Here is a 19622-nt window from a genome sequence, read left to right on the forward strand (position 1 = left end):
GTGGTTGTTTTGCATAAATTGTCTGTGTTAAAAGTTTTCAGCATCATATGTACAAGAGGAATGAATGCAGATATTTTCAATTTTCATCTGCAACATCCCACTTTTTTAAAAAAATTGAATCAGACAGGGAGTTAAACTTTTCTGTGTGAAACACCACAAAGAAGTTGAACAATTACTGAAAGTAAAAACAGTGAGGTGGCATAATTATAAAAACTTAGAGAAGAGGCATGGCAAGTACAAATTGATTATAGACTTTAGTCTTGTTTGTTGTGACATTTAATGAACAAAGCTTTAGAAATAAATGTCAGGGAAATGTTCACATTCTATCCTAGTCCTGTGGTCCTATTTTTATTAGTTTCATTTGGGATTTTCATATATTCTTAAAATCATTTTACAGCTCATTGACAATTTTAAGACACTTGTCTAGGAACTCAGCATGCTTAGAATGAATGTAAAGTAATGAAAGAGTAATGCACAGAATGGGAATTTTGTTCACTAAGATCTCACCCTCACAACCACCACAGCCTTACAGAATAGCCTGGGGGCAGTCACAACATAAATGTCTCTGTTTCCTCACCAGGGGAATGAAGATAATGATACGTATCTATCTGGCAGAAGTGTTAGGAGAATTAATTAATGTTTAGAAAGGGCTTTAAAACCCTGGATGAAAGTTACTAGTTAAGTACCAAGTGTTATTATGATCATTTTAATAGTTATGATTACTGAGATATTAAATGTATGATATGTATTACCCTGCAAATTCTAGTCTGGGTGGGTACTGCAGGTTACAAATAAATGAGTTAAAATAAAATAACTTTTTATTTTTATTTTTATTTTTTTACTTTTTATCACTTGTTTTATTTTATTTTATTTTAATTTTTATTTTTTTTTATTATTATACTTTAAGTTCTAGGGTACATGTGCATAATGTGCAGGTTTGTTACATATGTATACTTGTGCCATGCTGGTGTGCTGCACCCATCAACTCATCAGCACCCATCAATTCATCATTTATATCAGGTATAACTCCTAATGCAATCCCTCCCCCTCCCCCCTCCCCATGATAGGCCCCGATGTGTGATGTTCCCCTTCCCGAGTCCAAGTGATCTCATTGTTCAGTTCCCACCTATGAGTGAGAACATGCGGTGTTTGTTTTCTCTTCTTGTGATAGTTTGCTAAGAATGATGGTTTCCAGCTGCATCCATGTCCCTACAAAGGACGCAAACTCATCCTTTTTTATTGGCTGCATAATATTCCATGGTGTATATGTGCCACATTTTCTTAATCCAGTCTGTCACTGATGGACATTTGGGTTGATTCCAAGTCTTTGCTATTGTGAATAGTGCCACAATAAACATACGTGTGCATGTGTCTTTATAGCAGCATGATTTATAATCCTTTGGGTATATACCCAGTAGGGGGATGGCTGGGTCATATGGTACATCTAGTTCTAGATCCTTGAGGAATCGCCATACTGTTTTCCATAATGGTTGAACTAGTTTACAATCCCACCAACAGTGTAAAAGTGTTCCTATTTCTCCACATCCTCTCCAGCACCTGTTGTTTCCTGACTTTTTAATGATCGCCATTCTAACTGGTGTGAGATGGTATCTCATTGTGGTTTTGATTTGCATTTCTCTGATGGCCAGTGATGATGAGCATTTTTTCATGTGTCTGTTGGCTGTATGAATGTCTTCTTTTGAGAAATGTCTGTTCATATCCTTTGCCCACTTTTTGATGGGGTTGTTTGTTTTTTTCTTGTAAATTTGTTTGAGTTCTTTGTAGGTTCTAGATATTAGCCCTTTGTCAGATGAATAGATTGCAAAAATTTTCTCCCATTCTGTAGGTTGCCTGTTCACTCTGATGGTAGTTTCTTTTGCTGTGCAGAAGCTCTTTAGTTTAATCATATTCCATTTGTCAATTTTGGCTTTTGCTGCCATTGCTTTTGGTGTTTTAGACATGAAGTCCTTGCCCATGCCTATGTCCTGAATGGTACTACCTAGGTTTTCTTCTAGTGTTTTAATGGTATTAGGTCTAACATTTAATTCTCTAATCCATCTTGAATTAATTTTCGTATAAGGAGTAAGGAAAGGATCCAGTTACAGCTTTCTACTTATGGCTAGCCAATTTTCCCAGCACCATTTATTAAATAGGGAATCCTTTCCCCATTGCTTGTTTCTCTCAGGTTTGTCAAAGATCAGATGGCTGTAGATGTGTGGTATTATTTCTGAGGACTCTGTTCTGTTCCATTGGTCTATATCTCTGTTTTGGTACCAGTACCATGCTGTTTTGGTTACTGTAGCCTTGTAGTATAGTTTGAAGTCAGGTAGCGTGATGCCTCCAGCTTTGTCCTTTTGACTTAGGATTGTCTTGGGAATGCCGGCTCTTTTTTGGTTCCATATGAATTTTAAAGCCGTTTTTTCCAATTCTGTGAAGAAACTCATTGGTAGCTTGATGGGGATGGCATTGAATCCATAAATAACCTTGGGCAGTATGGCCATTTTCACTATATTGATTCTTCCTATCCATGAGCATGGTATGTTCTTCCATTTGTTAGTGTCCTCTTTGATTTCACTGAGCAGTGGTTTGTAGTTCTCCTTGAAAAGGTCCTTTACATCCCTTGTAAGTTGGATTCCTAGGTATTTTATTCTCTTTGAAGCAATTGTGAATGGAAGTTCATTCATGATTTGGCTCTCTGTTTGTCTGTTACTGGTGTCTTAGAATGGTTGTGATTTTTACACATTGATTTTGTATCCTGAGACTCTGCTGAAGTTGCTTATCAGCTTAAGGAGATTTTGTGCTGAGACAATGGGGTTTTCTAAATATACAATCATGTCATCTGCAAACAGGGACAATTTGACTTCTTCTTTTCCTAACTGGATACCCTTGATTTCTTTCTCTTGCCTGATTGCCCTAGCCAGAACTTCCAACACTATGTTGAATAGGAGTGGTGAGAGAGGGCATCCCTGTCTTGTGCCAGTTTTCAAAGGGAATTTTTCCAGTTTTTGCCCATTCAGTATGATATTAGCTGTGGGTTTGTCATAAATAGCTCTAATTATTTTGAGGTACGTTCCATCAATACCGAATTTATTGAGCGTTTTTAGCATGAAGGGCTGTTGAATTTTGTCAAAAGCCTTTTCTGCATCTATTGAGATAATCATGTGGTTCTTGTCTTGGGTTCTGTTTATATGCTGGATTACGTTTATTGATTTGCGAATGTTGAACCAGCCTTGCATCCCAGGGATGAAGCCCACTTGATCATGGTGGATAAGCTTTTTGATGTGCTGCTGAATCCGGTTTGCCAGTATTTTATTGAGATTTTTGCAACGATGTTCATCAGGGATATTGGTCTAAAATTCTCTTTTTTTGTTGTGTCTCTCCCAGGCTTTGGTATCAGGATGATGTTGGCCTCATAAAATGAGTTAGGGAGGATTCCCTCTTTTTCTATTGATTGGAATAGTTTCAGAAGGAATGGTACCAGCTCCTCCTTGTACCTCTGGTAGAATTCAGCTGTGAATCCATCTGGTCCTGGACTTTTTTGGTTGGTAGGCTATTAATTATTGCCTCAATTTCAGAGCCTGCTATTGGTCTATTCAGGGATTCAACTTCTTCCTGGTTTAGTCTTGGAAGAGTGTAAGTGTCCAGGAAATTATCCATTTCTTCTAGATTTTCTATTTGATTTGCATAGAGGTGTTTATAGTATTCTCTGATGGTAGTTTGTATTTCTCTGTGGTCCGTGGTGATATCCCCTTTATCATTTTTTATTGCGTCTATTTGATTCTTCTCTCTTTTCTTCTTTATTAGTCTTGCTAGCAGTCTTTCAATTTTGTTGATTTTTTCAAAAAACCAACTCCTGGATTCATTGATTTTTTGGAGGGTTTTTTGTGTCTCTATCTCCTTCAGTTCTGCTCTGATCTTAATTATTTCTTGCCTTCTGCTAGCTTTTGAATGTGTTTGCTCTTGCTTCTCCAGTTCTTTTAATTGTGATGTTAGAGTGTCAATTTTAGATCTTTCCAGCTTTCTCTTGTGGTCATTTAGTGCTATAAATTTCCCTCTACACACTGCTTTAAATGTGTCCCAGAGATTCTGATATGTTGTATGTTTGTTCTCATTGGTTTCAAAGAACATCTTTATTTCTGCCTTCATTTTGTTATGTACCCAGTAGTCATTCAGGAGCAGGTTGTTCAGTTTCCATGTAGTTGAGCGGTTTTGATTGAGTTTCTTAGTCCTGAGTTCTAGTTTGATTGCACTGTGCTCTGAGAGACAGTTTGTTATAATTTCTGTTCTTGTACATTTGCTGAGGAGTGCTTTACTTCCAATTATGTGGTCAATTTTGGAATAAGTGTGATGTGGTGCTGAGAAGAATGTATATTCTGTTGATTTGGGGTGGAGAGTTCTATAGATGTCTATTAGGTCCGCTTGGTGCAGAGATGAGTTCAATTCCTGGATATCCTTATTAACTTTCTGTCTGGTTGATCCGTCTAATGTTGACAGTGGAGTGTTGAAGTCTCCCATTATTATTGTATGGGAGTCTAAGTCTCTTTGTAGGTCTCTAAGGAATTGCTTTATGAATCTGGGTGCTCCTGTATTGGGTGCATATATATTTAGGATAGTTAGCTCTTCCTGTTGAATTGATCCCTTTACCATTATGTAATGGCCTTCTTTGTCTCTTTTGATCTTTGATGGTTGAAAGTCTATTTTATCAGAGACTAGGATTGCAACCCCTGCTTTTTTTTGTTCTCCATTTGCTTGGTAGATCTTCCTCCATCCCTTTATTTTGAGCCTATGTATGTCTCTGCACATGAGATGGGTCTCCTGAATACAGCAGACTGATGGGTCTTGACTCTTTATCCAGTTTGCCAGTCTGTGTCTTTTAATTGGAGCATTTAGTCCATTTACATTTAAGGTTAATATTGTTATGTGTGAACTTGATCCTGTCATTATGATATTAACTGGTTATTTTGCTCGTTAGTTGATGCAGTTTCTTCCTAGCCTCAATGGTCATTACATTTTGGCATGTTTTTGCAATGGCTGGTACCGGTTGTTCCTTTCCATGTTTAGGGCTTCCTTCAGGGTCTCTTGTAAGGCAGGCCTGGTGGTGACAAAATCTCTAAGCATTTGCTTATCTGTAAAAGATTTTATTTCTCCTTCACTGATGAAACTTAGTTTGGCTGGATATGAAATTCTGGGTTTAAAATTCTTTTCTTTAAGAATGTTGAATATTGGCCCCCACTCTCTTCTGGCTTGTAGAGTTTCTGCTGAGAGGTTTGCTGTTAGTCTGATGGGTTTCCCTTTGTGGGTAACCCGACCTTTCTCTCTGGCTGCCCTTAAGGTTTTTTCCTTCATTTCAACTTTGGTGAATCTGGCAATTATGTGTCTTGGAGTTGCTCTTCTCGAGGAGTATCTTTGTGGTGTTCTCTGTATTTCCTGAATTTGAATGTTGGCCTGCCCTACTAGGTTGGGGAAGTTCTCCTGGATGATATCCTGAAGAGTGTTTTCCAACTTGGTTCCATTTTCCCCCTCACTTTCAGGCACCCCAATCAGACGTAGATTCGGTCTTTTTACATAATCCCATACTTCTTGTAGGCTTTGTTCATTTCTTTTTCTTCGTTTTTCTTTTGGTTTCTCTTCTCGCTTCATTTCAGTCATTTGATCCTCAATCGCTGATACTCTTTCTTCCAGTTGATCAAGTCGGTTACTGAAGCTTGTGGATTTGTCACGTATTTCTCGTGTCATGGTTTTCATCTCTGTCATTTTGTTTATGACCTTCTCTGCATTAATTATTGTAGCTATCAATTCTTCCACTCTTTTTTCAGGATTTTTAGTTTCTTTGCACTGGGTACGTAATTCCTCCTTTAGCTCTGAGAAGTTTGATGAACTGAAGCCTTCTTCTCTCATCTTGTCAAAGTCATTCTCTGACCAGCTTTGATCCGTTGCTGGCGATGAGCTGCGCTCCTTTGCAGGGGGAGATGCGCTCTTATTTTTTGAATTTCCAGCTTTTCTGCCCTGCTTCTTCCCCATCTTTGTGGTTTTATCTGCCTCTGGTCTTTGATGATAGTGACGTACTGATGGGGTTTTGGTATAGGTGTTCTTCCTGTTTGATAGTTTTCCTTCTAATAGTCAGGACCCTCAGCTGTAGGTCTGTTGGAGATTGCTTGAGGTCCACTCCAGATCCTGTTTGCCTGGGTATCAGCAGCAGAGGTTGCAGAAGATAGAATATTGCTGAACAGCGAGTGTACCTGTCTGATTCTTCCTTTGGAAGCTTCCTCTCAGGGGTGTACTCCACCCTGTGAGGTGTGGGGTGTCAGACTGCCCCTAGTGGGGGATGTCTCCCAGTTAGGCTACTCAGGGGTCAGGGACCCACTTGAGCAGGCAGTCTGTCCATTCTCAGATCTCAACCTCCATGTTGGGAGATCCACTGCTCTCTTCAAAGCTGTCAGACAGAGTCGTTTGGGTCTGCACAGGCCTCTCCTGCTTCCCCTGTTGTTTTTTAGCTGTGCCCTGTCCCCAGAGGTGGAGTCTACAGAGACAGGCAGGTTTCCTTGAGCTGCTGTGAGCTCCACCCAGTTCAAGCTTCCCAGAGGCTTTGTTTACCTACTTAAGCTTCAGCAATGGCGGGCGTCCCTCCCCCAGCCTCGCTGCTGCCCTGCGGTTACATCACAGACTGCTGTGCTAGCAATGAGGGAGGCTCCGTGGCCATGGAACCCTCCGGGCCAGGTGTGTGTATAATCTCCTGGTGTGCCCGTTTGCTTAAAGTGCAGTATTGGGGTGGGAATTACCCGATTTTCCAGGTGTTGTGTGTCTCAGTTTCCCTGGCTAGGAAAAGGGATTCCCTTCCCCCTTGTGCTTCCCAGGTGAGGCAATGCCTCGCCCTGCTTCAGCTCTCGCTGGTCGGGCTGCAGCAGCTGACCAGCACCGATTGTCCGGCACTCCCCAGTGAGATGACCCCAGTACCTCAGCTGAAAATGCAGAAATCACCGGTCTTCTGTGTCGCTCGCGCCAGGAGTTGGAGACTGGAGCTGTTCCTATTCGGCCATCTTGCTCCGCCCCAAAATAAAATAACGTTTATGTTTGGGTTTTTATTTTGTTTTCTCTGTGAGACAGGGTCTCACTATGTTCTCAAACTTCTGGGCTAAAGTGATCCTCCTGCCTCAGCCTTCCAAGTAGCTGGGACTAACTTTAATACTTGTTCTTAATTTTGTTTATAGCAGTGTGTCAGTGGGCAGGACACTTAACTGTTTCTGTATTTCTATTCCTTAACATTTCATTTTAGCTTTTTAAAACATTCCTAATAGTGAAATTCTATTTAGTAGATAACTGGTAAAGATAAGTGGTACTAAATAGGGCCGTTTCTCCTGAAGTTTTTAGAAGACATTTAGTGCTGAAATCCACAGACTGCTAGAATGAGCTACACCTGGAAGAAGCAAAATCCTTGTCACTTGATGGTGACAATATTAAGGAAGGTGGTTTGAAGCACATAGTGTCCTGTCTCCCCCGTAAACCTTTCCTATTGTATTCAGCTTTTAATCAAGACTGAATAGCATACATGGAGAGAAAGTAAAGCACACCTAATGTAACATTCTATTGGTAAGTTGCAGTTGTGAAATAGGGCTTTAAGAAAGCATCTCAGTGGAAGATCCTTAACTCCAGTAAAGTGGCATTGACTAACCAAAACTAGTCAAAAACTTACTTTTATGTTTGTTTGGATTTTTTAAAATCCATAAATGAAGAACGGGGCAACATAAAGAAATACAAAGAAATACATCAACATAAAATATTTCAAATTAAGGAAATTCTCAATGGTTGAATAAAGTATTCTATCTTTAAATCCTTTGGGTCTCTTGAACCCTCCATTTATCATAAGTGTTGCTTTCTCATGAATATATATTATGTAAGAGTTTATATGGGGGATGAAGAATTAGTATAGTTCTGTATGAAAAATAATTATAAATAAGAATCTGACTTTACTTTTGTCTTCTGTGAATCTGAGTGATCAGAAATAGAAAACTATTTGCTCTCACCCAATTATGTCTCATTTGTGTTCTGCAAACCAAATATAAGAAACCAGGAATTTTTAGAAATACAAAAGTAATAGTGAGTCCAAATTAATTAACATATTTGAACCAGTAGAACGTAATCACTTGCTGGTACGAAAGTTGAGAAGTTTCATCTAAATGTAGAAAACTGAAATTATTTGTCACAGATAAATTTTGTCTCTAGAAGTTCCTTGTTGCCCCATAATAAAATAAATAAAATAGAAGATCTCAATAGTTGATTTAAATCATAAAGAGAAAGTGAGCTCACTTCCCATTGCATCAGGAGAATTGGTGCTGTGAACTCTGCAAGTGAGGTTCATTGCATGATGTCTTAGGAAAGTGATCAAGATTATGAATTTTCTTCATGTTTGTGCCTTTAAACATGACCAGCTTACTGGATATGCTGAAGAAGTTAAAGTAGAAAATGGAGATCTGGTTTGCTTTAATGCAAGCAGATGGCAGGTCATGGAAATCCTGAAGAGCTATACTCGGCTGCTTTTGTTACTGGTGTTACTTGTTTTCTACATAAAAACTAACAATTTTATAAAAATGAAAACATTTCTAATTGAATGTATGCATCAAATTTTGTGCTAGTCAAGGATCTTTTTAGCATGATAATTATAAATATCAGAAAGGTTACCATTTAACCAAATTCCAGCGTACAATTCAGTGGCATTAAGCACATTCACAATATTGTGCAACCATTGCTACTATTCATCTCCAGAACTTTCTCATCCTCCCAAATGGAAATACTGAACCCATTAAACAATAACTCCCTGAACCTTCCTGTCCCCCAGTCCCTTGTAACCTCAGTTCTACTCTCTAACTCCATGAATGTTCCTATTCTAGGTACCTCATAGAAGTAGAGTCATACAATGTCCTTTCTGCTGCTTTATTCATGTCAATATTTTTTTTTTTCAAATAAAAGGACTGCCCTAATATTTCTGGCCAAAGGGATAAACTCTAGGCCCAGCTTAGCTTCATTTTGTCTCTAGAAGTTCCTTGTTTTCCATAAAATTACCTACAGACACTTTCAGTGTGGAATCAAAATAATTGTGCCTTAACGGAATATACTTTTCTTAAACAAGGAAGCTTTAGACTTCTGAGTGCAGTATTAATGATATAACCAGAGTATATAAAAGACTCATACTAGCCTCCTAATTGTGACGTTTTATAAGGTTAACTTTGCATAAACTGTTTTGGATCTGCTATTAGGTTGCTCTTTTAATGCATATTTTTGAAAAATTAAGAAGCTATTTTTAATCATTGCCCATTTTTGACCAAAGGGAAAAAAAACATAAAGCTTATTTTCAAAAGAATTTCATATCAGTTGACCAACTTTTTCAAAGCATAGATACCCTTACTGTAGTCTTATCTTTAGTCATGGTCAATTTTTCATTATGACTTATATACACTTTGCTAATTTGGTTTTATTCCATTCTGCTTTTTTCTTTAATGTCACTGTGAGTTAGAACTTTTCTGTGTTATTCACATCAAGAAAGCAAAGTCAAATGGCACAGACAACAAAATAAACCAGGCTTTATTAACTCCAGTAACTGGATGTCCAGAGATAGGGCAGGCTCCACGGTTGCCAGATATAGTGGTCACCATTCCTTTTGGTTTGTTCTGTTTTCTGGAATCTTTGTTTCATTTCAAGTCCCTTTTCCAACATGACTGCACAATGTTTGCCAGAAGCAATCGAGACTACATTCCCTCTCTGCCAACCGCAGAAAAAGTGAGAGCCTGTACTTCTGTCTCAGCATTTCAAATGGTAATGCGAGATTTTTTTGGTACCACTAAAGTCCATGCCCATCCCTAGACAAATGACAATAATCAGAGGACTGAAAGAAAGTGCTTACGAGCTAAGGCAACTGAAGACTTATCGCTAGGAGGAGTCAGCTTTCTCCAAAGCACCTAGGCTATGATACTGAGGTAATTCTGGGAGGTAAGAAGGGGGATAGGGTGCATGCCAGCCCACTACAGTATGACCCATTATCACATCCTGTGAATAAAATGAGGAAATATTTCAAAATTATTTTAAAAATTACATTGGGGAGTATGTGGCCATTTTCAGGTGGAATATTTCATTACTTTTGTTACTATTACTTTACTATATATAAAGCTTGACTATACAAACTTTTAATTTCCTAATTTAGAAATCTTAGAGCATAGTGATAATATTTGGATCAAGGATAGCGTACAGAACATGAAAAAATGACTCTCATCTATTTTCTTGTTGTCATATGATAGAAAAGTAAAATGCCTGAGGCCAGGCATGGTGGCTCATGCCTATAATCCCAGCACTTTGGGAGCCAAGACGGGGGATCACCTAAGGTCGGGAGACTGAGGAATGAGAACTGCTTGAACCTGGGAGGCAGAGGTTGCGGTGAGCAGAGATTGCGCCACTGCACTCCAGCCTGGGCAACGGAGTGAAACTCCGACTTGAAATAAATAAACATTCAGATAAACTTTAGCTCCGAATTTGAGGACACTGCTCTCCTTTTCCTCTTTCTCTTACCTTCCCTTTTTGTGGAGCAAGAGCAGGGCTGAAAGGAAGTGATAGAGTTAAGAAAGTTTCAGAGACTGATGGAGCTGAGGATAGAGAATGCAGTGAGGCTTAGAAGGTGGGTAAAGGACTGGGGTCGCTTCCGTAGTCAACCAAAGGGGCCATGACAAGATGATAGGCTAATGAGAAAGCAAAATGGCCAAGGTCAAAGAGGTAACCAGCAAGTTTGGGATACTGGTTACGTACAAGGAGATTAGACAAATAAGTACATATATTGAAGACAATGGAAGTCAAGTTTCTCACTATCAGGAACACAGATATTGGGGAAACTAAAATGAACATGATAATATTATTGGATTGGAAGTGAAAATCTTGTATGAATTCACAGGATAGATACGTAGATAGATAAATAATAGACGTAGATCGAAATAATGGATATAGAATAGATAAAAACATATGTGACACACACAAATATATTTTCTATTTCCTTATCTAGAAATATGTATACACATCCATTAATTTCTTACTTTGTTTACTGAGAGGACTTAGAAGCTATGAAGTACATGTATGAATGAGCACACCTAATCCTGGACTCTTAAGTCTTTTCTAGTAAAAAGGCATTTTCACTAGATAATTTTTAAGTGGCTTTCACTTTCTCTAATACATTTTTGTAATTCTATTTTGTTGAATATATTTTTACATTCTATTAATGTGTTTGACTCTTGGTCCTGATTTTGGTTTTGATATATAATCTTCCACAAGAACCAGATTCCTTAGAGAAATGGCTGATTCTAAGACCATTGGCATGAAAAGCACAAAAGGAACCAGGACCCTGTGCCAGAAACTAAGAAACTCCCAAAGAATGACATGGGCATGTCAAAATGACAGGAGCCAGATGGAATAGACTGCAACTGAACAACAAATCTGGGCTAATGTCAACATGAAAATAAATAATAATAAATGGAATACAATAATTTAAATTAACAAAGTAATGATTTCAATAGAAGAAAAGGATTTTTTCTTACAATAGGATGACAACTTGTAAATGTGGAAAGAAAAACAGACATAGATGAACACTGTCTGGTGGCCATCACAGTGGTGGTTGATTCAGGTGAGTCATGAATGGATATTAAAAGGCAAGGGAAGAAACTATAAAATATAAGGGGTGGTACCAGTAAGACCACAAAATAAGATGATAGATATAAATACAAAAATATTAGTGATTTCAATATGTGAAAATGGACTACGTGACCCATTTAAAGCACAAATATTATGTAACTGGATTTAAAATACAGGGAAGGCCAGATTCGGTGGTTCAGGCCCGTAATCCCAGCACTTTGGGAGGACAAGGCAGGTGGATTGCTCGAGCCCAAGAATCCAGGACCAGCCTGGGCAACATGGCAAAATTCCATCCTACAAAAATTACAGAGAAATTAGGTGGATATGGTGGTACGCCCTGTAGTCCCGGCTACTTGCGGGGACTACGATGGGAAGATCACCTGAGCCTGGAAGGTCAAGGCTGCAGTGAGCCATGATTGCTCCACGGCACTCCAGCCTGGGCAACAGAGTGAGACCCTGTATCTAAATAAATAAATAAATTATAATAAAAAAAAGATGTTACATGCTATTTACAAAAGATATCCTAAAATATAAGGACATTGAAAACATAAAAAATGTAATAAGGTTATAACAAATTAATATTAAAATATAAAATGTCCGCTGCATTTATAAAGGTATATTAGACAAAATCAATTTAAAAAATGTATTAGAGAAAATGATAGCCACTTAAAATGATGCACATTTCAATTCGCCAGAAAGACATACGTGTTCTACCCTTGTATTACCTCAAAACAGAGCTTCAAATTATTTAAAGGAAGAGTTGACAGAACTATGAGGGACTAGACTAATCCACACAGAGAGAGATTTTAGCACAGCTCTCTCCATAATGATAAATCATGTAGTCAAAAAAATCAGTTAGATTATGAAATCTTTGAACCACAAAATTAATAAGGTTAACTAAAAGAAGCACATAGAATACAGAAACCAATTACACTCATGATTGTAGGACATGCTTTCTTTTTAAGCACAAATAAAGAATTTAAGAATACTGATTATGGCTGTATTACACAAATGACTACTCAAAGGATCCCTCAGCCTCAACACTGTTGACATTTTGTTCTGGATAATTCTTTGCTATGGGGGATTGTCCTGTGCACTGTAGGATGTTTAGCAACATCCCTGCCCTCTACCCATTAGATACCAGGAGCAACAAATACCCTTTACCTTCCTCCCTCTACCCCTCCATCTCTGCTGTTAAACTCATCAATTCCCAGAGTATTGAAGACTTAAACATATAAAGCAAAATTTTTTTAAAAAAATCTCAAGATAATGAGATTATGTTCTTAGGATAGGGAAATTTTTTATGCAAGACCCAAACAGAGAAAGCTATAAAGGAAAATTTGGAATTTGACTGTATTAAATAAAGAACTTCTGCTCATCAAAAACTGTCACAAATAATGTGAAAATACAAGAAACACACTGGGGGAATATATTTTTAACATATTCAGAATACATAAATTCTGTACATCAAAGAGAAAAACATAAATGGTAACTTACATAATTTATAACGGGAGAAAGAGCAGACACTTGACTGAAGAGGAAGATTCAAATAGCCAAACAGTATATAAAAAATTCTCAATCTTAGTAATAAGGTATTACAAATTGAAGCTGCAGTTGGCTTCCATTTTATACCCCCCTGGCTGCAACATTTCAGAAGTTTTATAATATCAGATGTTAGAAACGATGTGGAACAAATTTTAAAATATTTGGAAACCACTTGATTCCATCTTGTAAGTTTGAAGATGTGCAAACCCCATTATCAAGTCCAATCCTAGGTCTATACCCTAGTGTCTTAGTCTGCTCTGGCTGCCATAACAAAATATCAGCAACTTAATCAACAGGAATTGGTTTCTCACAGTTCTGAAGGAAGGGAAGTCCAAGACCAAGGTGCCTGCCAATTAGGTTTCTAGTGAGGACTGTCTTCCTGACTGCAGACGGTCATCTCATTGTATTCTCACATGGCCTTCCTTGGAGCATGCTAGAGAGCTATAGAGAAATAGAGAGACAGAATCTCTTCCACTTGTTATAAATCAACCAATTGTATTGGATTAGGACCCTATCTTTATGACCACATTAACTTCACCTCCTAAAGGCCCTATTTCTCAATACATTTACTTTGAGGGTTAATGTTTCAGCATAAGAATTTGGGGGAGGGGCCACAATTCAGTCCATAGCACCTAAAGAATGTGTTGCATATGTCCACCTGTTAGCATATGCAAGTTTCACAACCAACACAACTGCCTGGTGGAACTCCAGCCCCATTGTCATGGCAATCTGCTAATGACCAGACACTTCACGAAGCAATCACAGAAAGCACAACCCACCTGAGCTGACTCAGACCAGCAGCATCATCCCAGACCGCGCACAAAAGAATCAGCTAAATCAAGTGTGATTTGTTTTAAGTGACTAAGTTCTGGATTGTGTGTTTATGCAGAAAGAACTAACTGATATAATAGATATTTGAACTATCTCTGAATTTATACATGCTTCAAATTTATCCAAATTGAATCCAATAACAAGTGCTTATCATATGCATATATGTCTTTTTCTGTAGTTACATAGGACAAAATCCCCTACGCTCTAGCTGGTGAGATTAAAAAAAATGAGATACAAACTAATTCAAAATGTAAATGATTAAAGATGGAAATAGTAGTTCAAGGCAATACTTTTAATAGATTTTACAAGACAATGGATTACTCATAGTTACATAGTAGATAAAATAAATGATAAAAGAGAAGTGTTTAGACTCAGATTATAAGGAAAGTTCTAAAAGATGAGGTAGAATATAATTATTTAAATCATTTATACTTTGATATTTTATTCATTTAAAGTGTATCTGGTCATTCAGGTGGAGTTTAACTGTTTCTCAAAAAGCAAAGTTCAATTTGAGGATTGTCATATATTAGGCAATATGCTAAACCCTGTAAATTAAAAGATAATTGACACCTAGATACCATATATGATAACAAATTAAAAATAGAGGTAAATATCCCATAGAAGTGAGATAGTTATGTCTTTCGTTGGTTTGGAGAATCCTTTTTTATTTCTTTTACAACTTTTAAGTTCAGGGGTACATGTGCAGGTTTGTTACATAGGTAAACTTATGTCATGAGGGTTTGTTGTACAGATTATTTCATCACCCAGTATTAAGCCCAGTGCCTATTAGTTATTTTTCCTGATCCTCTCTGTCCTCCCATCCTCCACCCTCTGATAGGTCCCAGTGTATGTTGTTCCCCACTATGTGTCCACGTGTTTTTATCATTTAGCTCTCCCTCATAAGTGGGAACTTGCAGTATTTGTTCTTGTGTTAGTTTGCTAAGGATAATAGCCTCCTGCTCCATCCATGTCCCTGCAAAGGACATAATATCATTCTTTTTTATGGCTGCATAGTATTCCATGGCACATATGTATCACTTTCTTGGAGGGATGTCCTAAAGGGTAAAAAATCATTAGGTAAGCAAATAAATATTGGGGGATGTAGTCAGAACCAAACCCCAAACATGTGAAATAACACAATATAGTCATACTACTTGAAGTAAGTTGTTTCTTATTCAACAAATATGGAGCAACATCTATATTTCAATCTCTGTACTAGAAAGAGAATACAATAAAGAATAAGATAGAAATGGTCCAAAGGAACTCTTACCAATGCAGATAGTCACACAATGAAAAAGCAAACAAACTAAGGTAAAATTACAAGTTAAAAATAATGTGGCCAGGCATGGCAGCTCACACCTGTAATCCTAGCACTTTGGGAGGTTGAGACAGGCTGATCACAAGGTCAGGAGTTCGAGACCAGCTTGACCAACATGGTGAAACCCTGTCTCTACTAAAAATACAAAAATTAGCTGGGCATGGTGGCACGTGCCTGTAATCCGAGATACTCAGGAGGCTGAGGCAGGAGAATCACTTGAAGCTGGGAGGTGGAGGTTACAGTGAGCTGAGATTGCACCACTGCACTCCAGCCTGGGTGACACAGCAAGACTCTGTCTCAAAAAAGGAAAAAAAAAAAAAATGCCACGAGGAAAAAGACCAGAGTGCTGTTCAAAGTCTAGTGAGAACCGATCTAAGTATTTTCACCAGAAGAGTAGCATGATTTAATTTGACAAATTTAGCACTTTAGACTTTCTAAGATAAAAATTATACCTGGAGCTGAATTGTGTCCTCTCAAGATTTATAAGTTGAATCCCTAACCAGTAACTCCAAATGTGACTATATTTGGAGACAGGGTTTTTAAAGAGGTAAGCAAGTTAAAATGAGGTCCTTAGGGTAGGCCTTAATCCAACCTGAATGATGTCCTTATTAGGATGCTTAGAGAGACACTGGGGGAATGTACAGAAGAAACACCATGTGAAGACACAGCAGCAAGGTAGCCATCTGTAAGCCAAGGAAAGAGGCCTCCGGAAGAAACTGAACCTGCTGACACCTTGAGACTGGACTTCTAGTCTCCAAAACTGTGAAAAATAAATTTCTGTTTCTTACGTCAGTAGTACTTTGTGACTGTAGCCATAGCAAAATAGTTATTGATTTCTTTCTGTCTGCTAGCTAGCTAGCTATTTAAAACAAGTTAACAAATGGTCACAAAGTAGAAATAGTAACAACAAAATAAAAACTAGACCTGTAGAGTATCCAAATACAAAAACAGGAAAGACAAAGTCTTCTAAGTCAGACTTAGTCCTAATTTGAACTTCATGCTGGAGGTGAAGGGGTACTATTGAAGAGTTTTAGTATATAGACTGCATGACCTATATTCAAGATTTATATTAAAAGTAGTACTCTCAAGTTCCATTATAAATCTGGAAATAATGTGGATGGATGAAAGGAAAGACTGGGAAAGGGAGTCAGACCAGAGACTCTAGGAACAGTCCAATCAAGAAATGGTGAAAGTCTGATGATCTTAAGCTTCCTCTTGCAATAGGAAGAGTGTCAATAGAGAATACACATCTCTTGTTTGAGGAATTGGGTTTAGTATTTAAGAAAGTTTTGGTATTATCACTGAGAGGAAGGAGCGATGGAGCTGGTTAAGGACACATAAAAAGATGGTTGAATGGCTCTCCATTCATATAGGAGATCATACATTCTTCCTGATTGTGTAGTATTCTTCCTGGTGTCTGGTGACTTGTCCATCTAGCACTTCTCACTCTTTCATCTGGAAAAGTCTCTTCCTTCTGAAAAATTTCGCAGTCTCCCATGGTAGGAATCTCCCTCAAATTTGAGCTTCAATGCTGTTTAATTATTCTGCCTCCATGGTCACACTGACTGAGCTGAGTGAGCATCTGCCCCAAGCTGAACCAATCCTAAGGCCTAAATGATCCACTGATTACTAACATATTCAGAACTAGTCATTATTCTAAGTTCTGCATGGTAAGTCATTTAATCATCATAGTGATGCAGTGAAGTAGGTACAATTATTATTTCCTTTTATTCATATAAGAAAATTCAGGCACTGGGATGTAATCTTGTCTCAAGTCGCATATAGACCAGGTTTTACATTCCAGGAATCTAGTTTCACATTCCACACATTCTTAACCACTACCTGATAATGCCCTTGATCAGTTTCTTCATTCAGAAATATGCACCTGGTCCAAGATGACCCAATGAGAGTTCTTCCTTGGATTTGTGTCCCTGGGTGCTGGAGAAGCAGTGTGCATGGTTGCTTCTAGAAACCATGAATCTAGTTGTTTAGAAACTAAAATGAGGAACTGAAGAAGACACCTTGACAAGTGTGTCTTCAGAAATCAGAGATGATATGAGGAGACGTTTGAATCTCTGGTCAAAATTATCCCTGAGACCAACTGGAGCCCTGACTTCTATTGATGTGATGATGTGAGCGGATTCAGCCCCTTTCTAGATAAACTATCTTAAATTTTAAAGCTTGCAACTAAGAGTCATGAGTAATTAAGGATACAATTCTGCATAACTGTGGGAGAGTCTTTAGCAATGCTCAGTCATCCAGTGGGATGGCCGATAGCTGTTACTGCTGGCTGGGAATTCACCAGGCAGTTATGTTAGGAAGACAGGAGTGCAAATAAGTTGAACATGTGGAAAAACAATCAGGTGAGAAAATTAGTGAGGACAGAAGGGAGTGGTATCCTTGGGGAAAAGAAAGCAGACTGTGGGGTAGGCTTGGGCAAGTAATTTAATCAGCCAGACTTTAGATGCCTCATTTTCATACTGGGATAAGAAAAAATTGCCTATCTTTCTTATGTATTATGAGGATTAGATGAGATAATCCATATAAACTATCTAGCACAGTGTTCACACAGTGCTTGGTATATAGTAATCCATAATATCGTTGTTATTGAGGTTAAGTGGCCAATGGTAAGGGAAAGTGGATTCACAGAGAAGGGGATGTTTGAGCATAAAATACTGAAGACAAATGAAGTCAGATAGGTAAGAGGATGCAAGTAATCCCCCTTCTCTTATGCCTCCATGCCCACTTGTTCATCCCCTAACTTGCAATACAGGTGATAGTAGACTCTCCTATACACATTCCATAGAGGCAAAAGTCATAGTTGAAATAATGTACATAGATGATTTCAGTGATAAAATCTAAGTAATATACAAAGTTAATAAAGACAAAAAAAAAAAATCCAAAACACTGTTAAGCATTTCCATTTTAAATTTTTCTTTGCAACCAAAATAGTTAATTATTAAAACATTAATATAAATGTACTTGCATCATCAGTGATGAAATCTCTCTCCTGCCTGTAACAAATGCGATTTCAGCTTGTACTTTGCAATAAGTGATGAAGAAACTTCCAGATGGAGAGGTTTAATTTGTGAGATTTTCCCTAGTCTATTCGCATTGGCTTTAACTTCCATTTTAAATTACAGAGAGAATTCCCAAAATTTCAAATAGCCCCAAGAGATCTGGTGAAATAGCTAATCTCTTTCTATGAGCATGCTAACAAAAGCAATTTCTTACTGAGCTATATGTTACCCAGTGGGACTGATAATGAATCTGCATTATGGTAACCTTTATAGTAAGGGAAGATAAGAAGACCTTTTAGGGAGGTGTATTTATTAGGTGGTGAATATGTCTCTCTGTGTGTGGATTTTTCTGTTTAGATCCATTTTTCACTCAACTATGCCAAGACCTTCTATCTTTCTGTTTTTGGAACATGTCTGAATTTATAAAGCCTATTCTATTACATATCACAGTGACAGTAAATATCAAACACCAACATGCTGTATAGCTTGCTCACTGTTCCATTTCTCTCATTTTGAAAAAGCAACCACATTTACATAGATCATTGTGGGCTTTATACTAATTTCCCCCTAAGATTTATAGAGTTCAAGCTTCTACTCACACAGAGTTCCGTGATTATTTATTTGTTTATTTATAAATTGGAGGTAGGGGGGGTGGAACTTGCCTGTTGTCACCCAAATATAAAAAGCGGCATTTACTGGGAGTCTCCTACAGAGGGCACCTTCACCTTATTGGAAACCCAACGGAAAGAGAAGCTCAGTGGTTACCAGAGGACTAATAACTAAACCTTAAAGGCAGAAGCACACGCTTGCTTTGCTAACCCGTTTTCTTCTCTGTGGTATCTTTGTTACCTTATCTTTAATGGAAAAGAGCTGGCACCCTTTGTATAATCATTCATAGATTCAGGCCAGTAACACTACCTTATTATTATGTTCAGCTTGCTTGTGGGTGAGCTGGAGACAGCTGTTCATATTGCCTAAGAGGCAACAGATCAATGAAAGGAAGGGAAGGACAAGTTTTGAGCTGCCTTTTTGCAACAATGTCCTTTATACAACAGAGGATATTTTTAAAGCATTGTATTGGAAAACAAAGGCTGATAATAAAGTAAAATGTTTACATAACAAATCTTTGCTGTGTTGTTATGATTAGCAAGTGCTTTTAGACTAAAACTACTTAAATGGAAACAAAAAAATATATATTTTTCTGGATACCAAAAATGCCATGCATTATAGACTATAAATCTAAGAAA

This window comes from Trachypithecus francoisi, unplaced genomic scaffold, assembly GCF_009764315.1.
Source record: "Trachypithecus francoisi isolate TF-2019V2 unplaced genomic scaffold, Tfra_2.0 Lachesis_group18, whole genome shotgun sequence".
Taxonomy (NCBI): Eukaryota; Metazoa; Chordata; class Mammalia; order Primates; family Cercopithecidae; genus Trachypithecus; species Trachypithecus francoisi.